The 12,049-nt window shown below is 39.6% G+C and overlaps 1 protein-coding gene and 1 pseudogene across 6 annotated transcripts in view; one reads left to right on the top strand and one right to left on the bottom strand.

Annotated features, from left to right (window-relative positions):
- The window catches only part of LARP1B (La ribonucleoprotein 1B), a 147,946-nt gene that overhangs the window by 77,305 nt on the left and 58,592 nt on the right, over window positions 1-12,049 (top strand). The window lies entirely within an intron of this gene.
- LOC143666341 (T-complex protein 1 subunit zeta-like) lies at window positions 1,711-3,376 on the bottom strand (annotated as a pseudogene).

Here is a 12,049-nt window from a genome sequence, read left to right as displayed (position 1 = left end):
CATCACATAGATGCATGATCATCATTTCTTAGTACATTTGCATTGGTTTAGAAGAACTAGCAACATAACCGAAAAAGATATAGAATGTTAATATAGAGAAAAAAATAAAAGTAATAATAGTAAAATCAAAACAAAACAAAACAAAACAAAACAAAAACCTATAGCTCAGATGCAGCTTCATTCAGTGTTTTAACATGATTACTTTACAATTACGTATTATTGTGCTGAAAGACCCTCATTCTTATTCTAGCTCCCTGTGTTTTGATTGTTTAAATGAGCTGTCCAGGCAGGTTGAGTTAGATCATGTGCTACAGAAAATTTAGGTTCCAGACAAAATGAATCTTTCTTCCCTTGGTCTCAAAGAGTAGGTAAGATTCTAAAATATAGACAATGTCTTCCTTATGCCTGTGTTCTGAATTGCCTTAATCCTGACTTGTTCGAGTTTGTTCTTATCTCTAAATACCAGGTTATACATGTATAAAACAGCCTCTTAAAATCCAGAAATAATTACCACTCCAGCCTACATTTCCCTGCTATAAGAGCTTACACTCTAGGCCCATGTTTTCTCATAAACATTTTCTAAAGGAGACCATAAAATAATTGCTCTTTTGTTTCTGGCTTATTTTATCTCAACATGTGTCACACAGGTTCATTTGCAGTGTGGCATCCCTCACGACTTCATTCCTTTTTGTAGCAGCACAATATTCTATCACATATATATAAGCTAGTTCGCCAATCGACTCCGCAGTCAGTAGCCACCTGCATTCATTATGCATCATATATAATGCCCAAGTTATGGGAAGAGTTTTGAGGACTGCTTGGATCTCTCTTTTTGTTATTGGTTTGTTGAGAGCTTCTCAAGTCACTTTAGGTAGTTTGTGTGTTTCTTAGAATTTTTCCATTTCATCTGAGTTATGTACTTTGTTGGCATAATAGTTCATAGTATTCTTACGATTTTTAAAATTTCTTCAGCATCCATGGTAATGACACCGCACTCATTTCTGATTTTGTGTATTTGTGTCCTCTCTCTCTCTCTCTCTCTCTCTCTGCCTCTCTGTCTCTCTCTCTCTCTCTCTGTCTCTCTGTCTCTCTCTCTCTCTCTCTCTCTCTCTCTCTCTCTCTCTCTCTCTCTCTCTCTCTCTCTCTTATTCTAGCTAGGAGTCCATTAATTTATGGATTTTCTCAACAAACTTTTGGTTTTGTTGAGTCTTTCTAAAAAGTTTTGTTTTGTTTATTTGTTTGTTTTGTTCTCCAGGTCATTTATTTCTGCTTTAATCTTTGTTATTTCTCTCCTTTTATTTGCTCTGGGGTTAATTTTATGTTCTTTCTCTAGTTTCTCCTGGTGAGCAGTTAAGATCTCAATAGTTACTTATCCTTGTTTTTTGTATTTTGTTTTTTTGCTTGTGAAGGATATTTAATAACAAGATAGATACCATAAGCTTATCTAACATGTAACTTTTTATGTCAATGCAGCTAAAGTAGAACATCCTGTTCATTGTGTAAAAGGGACCTGCTTTATAAATATACACCAGTGCAATTAAAAAATATGAATTATAATTTCAAAGCTTCATAGTTTGAAACAGTGCCAATATCCAACTGTTTTAATATGGGGAAAATTTCTTTTGAAAGTCATTTGAAGCTGGGGACAAAAATTCCATAGCTATATTCTTAGGAAAGTCTTCATGATTCAGATACGAGGGGCACTTCAATTCAACCTTTTAGAGAAGACATCGTGGCTTGTATGATCTCATCAACCCAGAGACTGTTAGTAGCAGTCACAGTGCAGGAGTGCAAGAAGCTGTTTCTTTACCAGTAGTTATACCATATGTCTACTTCTGCTGCTACTGTTGGCTCACCTGTGTTCAGGTCTACACCTACAAGCTGGCCTGATTCTGAACGTTCTGATTGTACTTTTACTAGTGTTTCCTGAAGGTCAGAAACAGTTCTGAGCAAGGACTTGGGGAATAATAAGCAATGCATCAGCAAATGCTTGGACTCCAAGTTGGGCCCTGCCCTTTCCACTAGGCTTATATTTAATCAGAGCTTCTGCCGTTGCCACTTACACTGCACAGGCACCTGCAACTACACAGCCATCATCAGAAGCATTTTTGACAGTCATCAAGGCCATCTCTTATTGTGTCTTTGATTTGAATAAGTGTGTGCCTATTTGGTCCTTTCACCAGTAATGTCGCAGAGTAATGATTGTTACAGTTCTCAGTAAAGGTGGACTTTTCTTCTCCCAATGTATTTTCATAGACAAGGCCTTCAGGCCCCAAACAGTCATTTAGGTCATTCAAAGAATTAGACTTACCCCATCACAAGAAAGCATCAGCCTCTCCATATTTCTCCTTTTAGCTCTGCACAGAGCTACTCTGCCTTCTTTTGCAAGAGCATCTAAGTAAAAGGGGTGAATTCCCTTTTGATTAACGGCAACAAATCCTTTATCGGAATCACCGCAGACTTTATTTTTCTGTTCTACTTTTTTTTAACTCTTATCTTCAATGAATGTTGTTTCAGTTTTTACTAGTTTTTCTCTCTTTGCACTTTTGTAAAAAAAGCCAGAGTTTGCTTCTGTTTTTTCATATTCTAATGACACATTGCATGTGAGAATGTACACGTCTTCTACTCTTTTTTTCATATCAGCATGTCATGCTCCATGGTACAAAACAAGCCTTCTAATTAAGCTTGTGCCAGTTTTAGATTTATGTTTCATCTCCATGATCTCAAAGCTCGATCATTTCATCTTGTTTTTTATTGGACAAATGGAGTCCACTACAGCCTCTTAGGATATCAGCAAGTTCATCATAACTTTAGTATGTGGAGATGTTCTAGCCACATCTCTAAGTGTTTCTCTGTCCTCTTTGCTTTTTTTGAATTGTTCCAAAAACTGAAGGTCCTTTCCTTTGCAGCTTCAAATCCTTCTGTTATTATCCTGGTATAAAGACCTTCAGAAAATGTGGAGATTCACTTGTTTCAGCTAAGTGCTCCAATGATTAGGACAGTTATGTCATCCTCGGATATTGCTACTTTTACTATTAAGAAGGCAGTTTCGGGCGGAGCGATAGTGGTTCAGTGGCAGATTTCTCACCTGCCCTGCCAGAGACCCAGATTTGATTCCCGGTTCCTGCTCATGCCAAAACAAGAAAAAAAAGAAGGCAGTTGGGGGTTGAATTTGCATTCCCTGAAGTAGCACATTGCCATCTTTAGTAAGGTTGATGTCTCCAGTAACAAAGACAAACATCTGCATGGTGCCCTCGGGCCCCAGGTTGGTCCGCAGCACGTCCTGCAGTCCTTGTGCCATGCTAATGTTGACTGCCAGTGCTGCCTGGGCTCAAGCCATGTCAGCCTTGGGGTTCAGGGTCCTCACTGCTGCCATAGCTGAGCCACCAGAGAAGGAGGAGGAGACCCTGAGGCCAGCTCAGCATTGCTGGATGGCCGTTCTTGATTTTTTAATATAGGCAATTAGGGCAATAAATTTCCCTCTCAGCACTGCCTTTGCTGCATCCCATGAGTTCTGATATGTTGTATTCTCATTATCAGTCCTCTCCAGATATTTACCAGTTTCTCTAGCAATTTCTTCTTTGACCCACTTTGATTATTTAAGGGTGTGTTTTGTTTAATCTCCATGTATTTGCAAAAGCTCTGTTTTTTTTTTCTTTTTTTGGTGGTTATTGATTTCCAGGTTCGTTCCATTGTGATCAAAGAAGGTGCTTTGGATAATTTCCATCTTATTAAATTTGTAAAGACTAATTTTGTGCCCCAGCATATGATCTAAGCTGGAGTATGTTTCATAATGCACTAGAAAAGAATGTATTTCCTGGTGTTTTGGGGTATATTGAGCTATATAATTTTAAGACTAATTTGTTTTTTCAAATGGTGTAGTTTCTCTGTTTTCTTGTTGATCTTTTCTGGTTCTTCTATCAATAGAGAAGAGTGATGTATTGAAATCTCCCACTATTATTGTTGAGATGTCTGTAGCTTTCTTCAGTTTTACCAATGTTTGCCTCATGTACTTTGGAACTCCTAGATTGAGAGCATAAACATTTACAATTATCATTTCCTCTTGGTGAGTTGTCCTTTTTAGTAATATGTAGTATCTTCCTTTGTCTCTTATGATGTGAGAATTCTACCACTGAACCACCCTTGCTCCCTCCACTCTGATGTTTTGATTTCATTGTTTGGCTGGGCCATTTCTGTTTTTGATCTTCACATGCTTTGTGATTTTCTGTTGTGTTTGGGGCATTTGCTTATCTTAATAAGGTTATTTTGCAAATTGTTTTCCATTTCTCATAAGAGGTTTTGTATTTACTTGGTTTTGCACTGAAGGTTCCCTTTTGCACTTGATTTGTCAGTAGTTCCCTGCAAATCAAGTAAAAGGTACAGTTCTAGTTGAGGGTCTATTAAAAGCTGTGCAGGGGTACACAGGTATTTCAGTAGCAGAATGCCTGCCTGCCATGTTGGAGACCTGGACTTAATTCCCAGTCCATACACCCAAATAATTAAGTAAAAAACAATAATAATAAAAATAATTTGAAAAATAAAAAATAAAAAATAAACACACCTCAACAGTAGTTGGCCCTAAAGTGAGGAGATATCCCAAGATATATTGGGAATGAACACATCTTATGCCCACTGAAGAGAGAGCAAATTTTATTAAAAAATTAATAAAAATAGGAATGAAAAATTTAAAAATCTATGAAATACAACTATATAAGCATATACACAAAAAATACTACTAATAATAAAAACATATAGAAAACTATATTTAAAAAAATCTAGGCAGGGTTCTCGCCTGCCGTGCCAGAGACTTGGGTTCGATTCCTGGTGCCTGCCCATGCAAAAAAAAAAGTGAGAAAAGAAATTTGGCAGATAGGCAGTTTGCCAGACTGCACTTCAGCTGGCATTCCTGAACCCAAACTGCACTTCGTGCTTCTCGCCAGCAGGTGGCACTCCCAAGGCATCTCCACCCCTCCAGCCTGCTCCTCCCAGACTGCAGCAGCAGGCTGGGGAGAAAGCGTGTGGGCTGGGGCCGCCTCCGTCCCAAGGCAGGAGAGCTAGTTCTGGTGAGAGGGGCAGGGAAACCAACAGCGGAGTCTGGGAGAGCAGCACGGCCGAAGTACCAGGCACCCAGTGAATCTGGTGCGCACTGCTCGGGTGACTGCTCCTGATGCCTGGGGGTGCTGTTCTTCTCCGCCTCCCGGTTTCCTGCAGCTGCCGCTGGCTTTAGGGGGCCCAGGGAGGTTCCCCCAAGCAGCAGCTGGGCAGACTGGGCTGGAGGGGCGATAAGCAGCCTCAGAACTCCCCTCCCCTGTGTGCCCCAGTCTGACCCCAGTGGGAACCACGGCTGATCTGACCCACCCTGCTCTCCTGGTCCTGAGCCTCCCACCTCTCTCTTCCCCAGAGAACACTGGTTTGAAAATATTATGACACCAGAAAAGCCATGTTCTAATCCTGATCCAGTCTTGTGGGGGCAGCCGTTCCTTTTAGTCCTGATTCAACGCTGTGGAGCGGAAGCTTTTGATCAGCTCATCTCCACTGAGATGTGACAAGCCCAGCTGTGGGTATGACCTTTTCATTAGATGGAAATGTGACTCCACCATTCCAGCAGGTCTTGATTAGTTCACCAGAGTCCTTTGAATGGAGAAACATTTTAGAGAAGCCTCAGATGCGAACACAGATGCGGACACTTGCAGAACACTTGCAGAACAGTTACTTCAGAGAAAGGATGCTTGGAGATGCTTGGAAAACCCACACAGACAGAAGATGCCGAGACACGGGCAGAGCCCGGCAGAGTGGCCATGTGCCTTCCCATGAGATGCGAAGCAAGCAGCAACCCAGATTTGTGTCCCAGAGGAACTGAGTGGAGCCCAGAGACGCTTAGAGAGGAGACTGCTGGCATCAGAAGCTGGAAGCAACAAACTGGGAACAAAGACCAGCAGATGCCAGCCACCTGCCTTCTCAGCTGACAGACGTGTTCTGAATGGCGTCAGCCTTTCTTGAGTAAAGGTAACCTCTTATTGGTGCCTTATTTGGACACTTTCACTTCCTTTGAACTGTCAACTTGTAACATAATAAATTCTCTTTTTATAAGCTGTTCCATTTCTGGTTTATTGCATTCCACAGCTTAACAAACTAATAGAGCCCCGTTATCGCTCACCCTCCAGGACCACAGTCCTGGTCATTTTCTCTCCATCCCCTGTCTTGTCCCATGGAGCAGGGGATGAAATCGGTCTGCTCCTACTCTGACATCTTCCGAGAAGTCTATAGCCACTATTTTAATTTATGTTCTCAATCTTTTCTTCTATTTATTATTTGCTCCCTTCTGCTTACTTTGGATTTAATTTGCTCTTATTTTCTAGCTTCCTAAGGTCGAAACCTAGATCATTCGCTATTTTTTTATTATCTTTATTTTATTTTATTTTTATATACAAAAACACAATAGATTTCAAAGCACACTGTAACAGTTAGTTACAGAACAGATTTCAGAGTTTGTTATGGGTTACAGTTCCACAATTTTAGGTTTTTCTTCTAGCTGTTCAAAGACATTGGAGACTAAAAGAAATATGAGCAGTCATACTCATTTTTGTTGAATTCTATCTTCTCTGTTATATCTTTCTTTCTCCCACTCTTTAGGGGTATTTAGGTTATGCCCATTCTAACTTTTTCATGTTAGAAAGGGGTATTGATAATATGAGATAGGGGGATGGAACTAGTTGATGTTCTGAGAGGCTGATCTATTTACATTTTAAGACTTCTCTGGTCCAGGGACCCATCTGGAGGTTGTAGGTTTCTGGAAAGTTACCCTAGTGCATGGAACATTTGTAGAATCTTATATAATGCCTTAGGTCTTCTTGAGGATTGGCAGGAATGGTTTTGACTAGATTTTGGCAAGTTATGACAGGTAGCAATGTTTAATTAAAGCTAGTGTAAGAGTGACTTCAGGGTAGCCTCTCGCTACCCTGAACTCTCTCATCCACTGATACCTTAATTGTTACACTTTTTCCCCCTTTTTGTCAGGACAGCATTGTTGATCCCACACTGCCAGGGAGACTTTCATCCCTGGATGTCATGTCCCACGTAGGGGGGGAGGGCAATGGTTTCACTTGCAGAGTTGAACTTAGAGAGAGTGAGGCCACATCTTAGCAACAACAGTGGTCCTCTGGAGGTGACTCAGGTATACCTATAGGTAAGCTCAGCTTCCCTGCTACATACATAAGCTTCACAAGAGCAAGCATCAAGATCAAGGGCTTGGCCTGTTGATTTGGGTGTACCTAATATTTGACACAGTATCTGGGGATTTCCTGGTGGTAGTTTAATAGTTCCATATTTTTATATTCTGGGATGTATTCAGGGTTTATATTAAGCTATGCAAGATTAAAGGCTCATATTCTTATTCTGAGCTCCTTGTGTTTGGATTGTTTAAATGATCTATCCAGACAGGTTGAGTAGTTAGATTACGTGCTACAGAAAATTCAGGTTCTGGACACAATAAACCTTTTTCCCTTTGGCCTCAAAGAGTAGGTGAAGTTCTGAAATACAAACAATGTCTTCCTTACCCTGTGTTCTGAATTATCTTAATCCGGACTTGGTTGGCTTCATTCTTATCTCTAAATAGTAGGTTATACATCTATGAAACAGCCTCTCAAAATCCAGAAATAACAATTACATATTTATAAATATATGTTATAAAAAAAAACGTATTTAGCTCCAGGCTAAATATGACTACTGTAAGAACTTACAATCTAGGAATATTTCTTGTAGTGCAGTTCTGCTGGCAACAAATCACCTCTGCCTTCATTTATCTGATAATATCTTTATTTCACCCTAGGGTTTAAACTTTCACTAGATTTAGAATTCTGGATTAATTATTTTTCCTGATTGCACTTTAAAGGAGATACTCCATTTTCTTCTGAACTTTACTATTTCTAATGCTAAGTCAGTTATCATTGTACCATTTTCCTTTTTTGTACTGTGTCCTCTTTTCCTCTGGCTGCTTTCAATACATTAGCATTGATTTTCAGCAGTTTTACTATGAGGCATCATGGTTTTCTTTTTAATTTTTTCCTCACTTTAAAAGAAATACTTTTATTTAGAAATATCCACACACGTACAGTCCAATAATATTTTCTTTAAATTTATCCAATTTGATGTTAGCAGGTATTTGCATAGAGTAATTGAATTTTTTTCTAATGAGTAACTATCAGGATTGCATGCTAGTTCAATTAATGCCCTTCTCATTTTCTGTTTACAGTCTAAGCCTAACATTGTCCCTTCATCATCAAAGTTGTTAGCACCAAGAAGAAAACAGTTCCTGGTCCCTTTCTTTACAGCCACATAGGGATCGCGTATATGTAGAACATGTTGGTAGGTTTATGTTTAAATCTTTGTTTGTATTTGAGTGAGGGAAGGAACCTCAGATTCATCCCTCCAACCCCTTCCAATCTGTAGATGAGGAAAGGGGTTCAGGGAACTTAAGTTGAATTTCAGGACTGGGACAAGAACACAGGCTTTCAGCACTAGCCTGTTATACTATGCTCATTTATCTCCAGAGACTGTCAAACTGCTTTCTGGTATTTGAATAAAATTGTGCTTTATGAACCAACATTTTTGCTGTCTTAGGTAAGGTAGAAAAAATGAATTTTATGCTTAAGTTTCTTCTGCACAACTTTTTCAGTCTAGGTATTAATTATAATAGGAACAGTTCTGATCTGCCATTCCACTAAAGTTTAGGTAATTTACTTTAGAAGTTGAGTTAGGGGCTTACTATGTTAGTAGGATGGGCTTTGAGGATAATCATTTATCTTTCATGCTGTTTTTCTCTTCACCTATAACTTACATAATTACCTGTTCTCAAATGTAATACTTAGGTCAGTGACTTTATTTTATTTTTAAAAGATAATACCAGGTATAGTAATAGGCCAGAGTGAAATAGTATAGTTTTAACATTCTAATCTGAAAGGAATTTTTTTTTCAGTAAAAGGTGATACAAATTTTATGAAGAAATATAACATCAAAAGACATTCAGAAGTACCCCTTGTTGTTAAAAGTATTTAAGGATGGGCAGCAGGGGCTAGTGATGTACCAAACTCAGAGGACTTGATCAGCCTCAAAATTAAAACTAATTTTCTAGGATTAAGGAATGATTATAACACAATAAAGAATAATTGGTACCAAGTTTTATAATGGAATGAGTCACATTACTTTCAAAGTGAAAACAATAGAGTTTATTTGCTTTCCTATAAATAAAGATTTTGCCTCTCACTGTAAAATTCAAATCTGCCACTCATATTGTTATCTAAACATTAACATCTTTAAAGCTAGCAGGCTTCCTGGAGAAATGTGGATTCCAGTAAACCCAAGTAAAGTGTTCTTATTGCGCAGTAAATCACTGGCAGTAAAGTAAGATGGAGGCACACCTCTGGATGCTGGTTGATGCATTAGTTTTAGATGACCACGGTCCAGAGGAGCGGCTGATCCGTTTCCACAGTCGCTGCTTCAGATCCATCGTAGGCATTAGAAGTACTCATCAGATTTCTAAGACCAAGTACATGATTTGTGAGATTCCACTTGAGACCTATTGTGATAACCTGATTGCAAAGCTGTCCAAAATGAGTAAGGCCACTGTGCCAGTTTGAAAGGATATATGCGGAGATTCAGAGAGAGCAGAGAATGCTGTAGCACCACGAAGCGGAGAGTCCACCAGCCAGTGACCTTTGGAGATGAAGAAGGAAAACGCCTCCCAGGGAACTTCATGAAACTAGACGCCAGGAGAAGAAGCTAGCAGATGACCACGCCATGTTCGCCGTGTGCCCTTCCAGCTGAGAGAGAAGCCCTGACTGTGTTTGCCGCATGCCTTCTCACTTGAGAGAGAAACCCTGAACTTCATTGGCCTTCCTGAATCAAGATCCCTTAGACCCAGCCAGAACACACATCTGGAAGCTCTCCATTCACCAGCTCTTATGGATGGAGATGGCTGAAGGATGCACTGACTGAGAAGTAGAACAAGGAGACAGCCACAGGACCATGACAGAAGAACGAAAGAACCACAGAGTCCACCAGCCAGCAACTTTTGGAGGTGACGAAGGAAAATGCCTTATGGGGAGCTTCATGAAGCAAGAGGCCTGGAGAGAAAGCTAGCAGATGCTACCATGTTCGTTATGTGCCCTTCCCGCTGAGAGAGAAATGCTGAATGTCCTTCTTGAATCAGGGTATCTTTCCTGGATCCCTTAGATAGAGCATTTCTATAGACTTGTTTTAATTTGAAAATTTTCACGCCCTTCAAACTGTAAATTAGCAATTTATTAAATTCCCCTTTTAAAAGCCAAAAAAAAAGAAAGGATATATGTATCCTAGAAAAGCCGTGTTTTAATCCTAATCCCATTTTGTAAAGGCAGCCATTTCTTCTAATTCCTATTCAGTATTGTATGTTTGAAACTGTAATTAGATCATCTCCCTGGAAATGTGATTTAATCCAGAGTGGTTGTTAAGCTGGATTAAGTGGAGGCCTGTCCCCACTCTTTTGGGTGGGTCTTGATTAGTTTACTGGACTCCTATCAAAGAGGAAACATTTTAGAGAAAGTGAGAGATTCAGAGAGAGCAGAGCAGAACAACATAGCCACGAGAAGCAGAGAGTCCATTAACCAGCGACCTTTGGAGATGAAGAAGGAAAATGCCTCCTGGGGAGCTTCATGAAACAGGAAGCCAGGAGAGAAAGCTAGCAGATGACACCGTGTTAGCCATGTGCCATTCCAGATGAGAGAGAAGCCCTGACTGTGTTTGCCATGTGCCTTCTCACTTGAGAGAGAAACCCTGAACTTCATCAGCCTTCTTGAACCAAGGTATCTTTCCATGGATGCCTTTGATTGACTGTTTCTATAGGCTTACTTTAATTGGGACATTATCTTGGTCTTAGAACTGTAAACTAGCAATTTATTAAATTCCCCTTTTTAAAAGCTGCTCTGATTCTGGTGTATTGCGTTACTGCAGTTTAGCAAACTAGAATAGCCACACAAATCACCTTCCATTCCAGTGTCATATGCAACTTGTGCTTTCTGGTTTGGAGCAGGTAGATGAGTGATTTCCCTTGAATTATTATAATTAGCAAAGGAATCTTTTTTTGGAGTACTTGAAGACACTTGGGAAAGTCACTGTGGGAAATCAGGAGTGAAATCAGCTTACATTGCTTAGAGTACTGCAGTACTCTGATTGTAATAGAATCAAAATCTATTAACGAATTCAGGCAAAAAGCTTTCCTGCTCTCCTTTGGTGATATCTTTTATGCAGTTAGCACCTCCATCGGCATAGTCTTTTAAAAGAGCTTTGCTCCAAAGATGACTAAAACACCCATCCAAAGGCTGGTTCAGAATCAGGAGGCAGTACTTCAAATTACCCTTGACTTCTTGGAAAACACTAATGTTTCACCTCCTGGCTGGCCACTCTTTGTCCTTCTCCTTTGATGGTTACTCCTCATCGTTAGGAAATGGGTTCCAGTGGATAAAGATATGCTCCATATTGGAATACTGGCCTACAATGGGGAGTGGAGCCCCCAGCAAAAGATGTGCATGGTGGGAGAGCAAGGGCAGTTGACTCACCAGGCAGCTGAGAGACTCCGGAGACCTCTTTTTTTTTTTTTTTTGAGATTTCAGTTATCCATATGTTATACCATTTAATGTTATTCACAGCTCCCTGAGGGTCTTCCTGTTTTCTTAAATCTTTTTTTCTCTCTTTTCTCTAGATTGGATTATATCTATCAATCTTTTTTTCAAGTTCACTAACTTTTGTCTTCCATCTCCACTTTTCTAAACCCATCCAAAGATAACTCTTTTCAATTCTAGAATTTCCTTTTTTTATAGGTTTCATTTATTCTGCTTAGATTCCCTATCTGTTCACTAATTAAGATCATATTTTCTGTAGTTCTTCAAGCATATTTATAATATCAGCTTTCGAGTCTTTTTCTTAAAATCCAATATCTGAGGCATCTTTTAGACAGTCTATATTGACTGCCTTTCTTGATTATGGAAACATTCTCTTGTATCTTTACACCTAGCGA

The sequence above is a fragment of the Tamandua tetradactyla genome, chromosome 22, assembly GCF_023851605.1.
Source record: "Tamandua tetradactyla isolate mTamTet1 chromosome 22, mTamTet1.pri, whole genome shotgun sequence".
NCBI classification, from domain to species: domain Eukaryota; kingdom Metazoa; phylum Chordata; class Mammalia; order Pilosa; family Myrmecophagidae; genus Tamandua; species Tamandua tetradactyla.
Note: the sequence above shows the minus strand (reverse complement) of the source record. Positions and strands in the feature narration are given on the sequence as shown.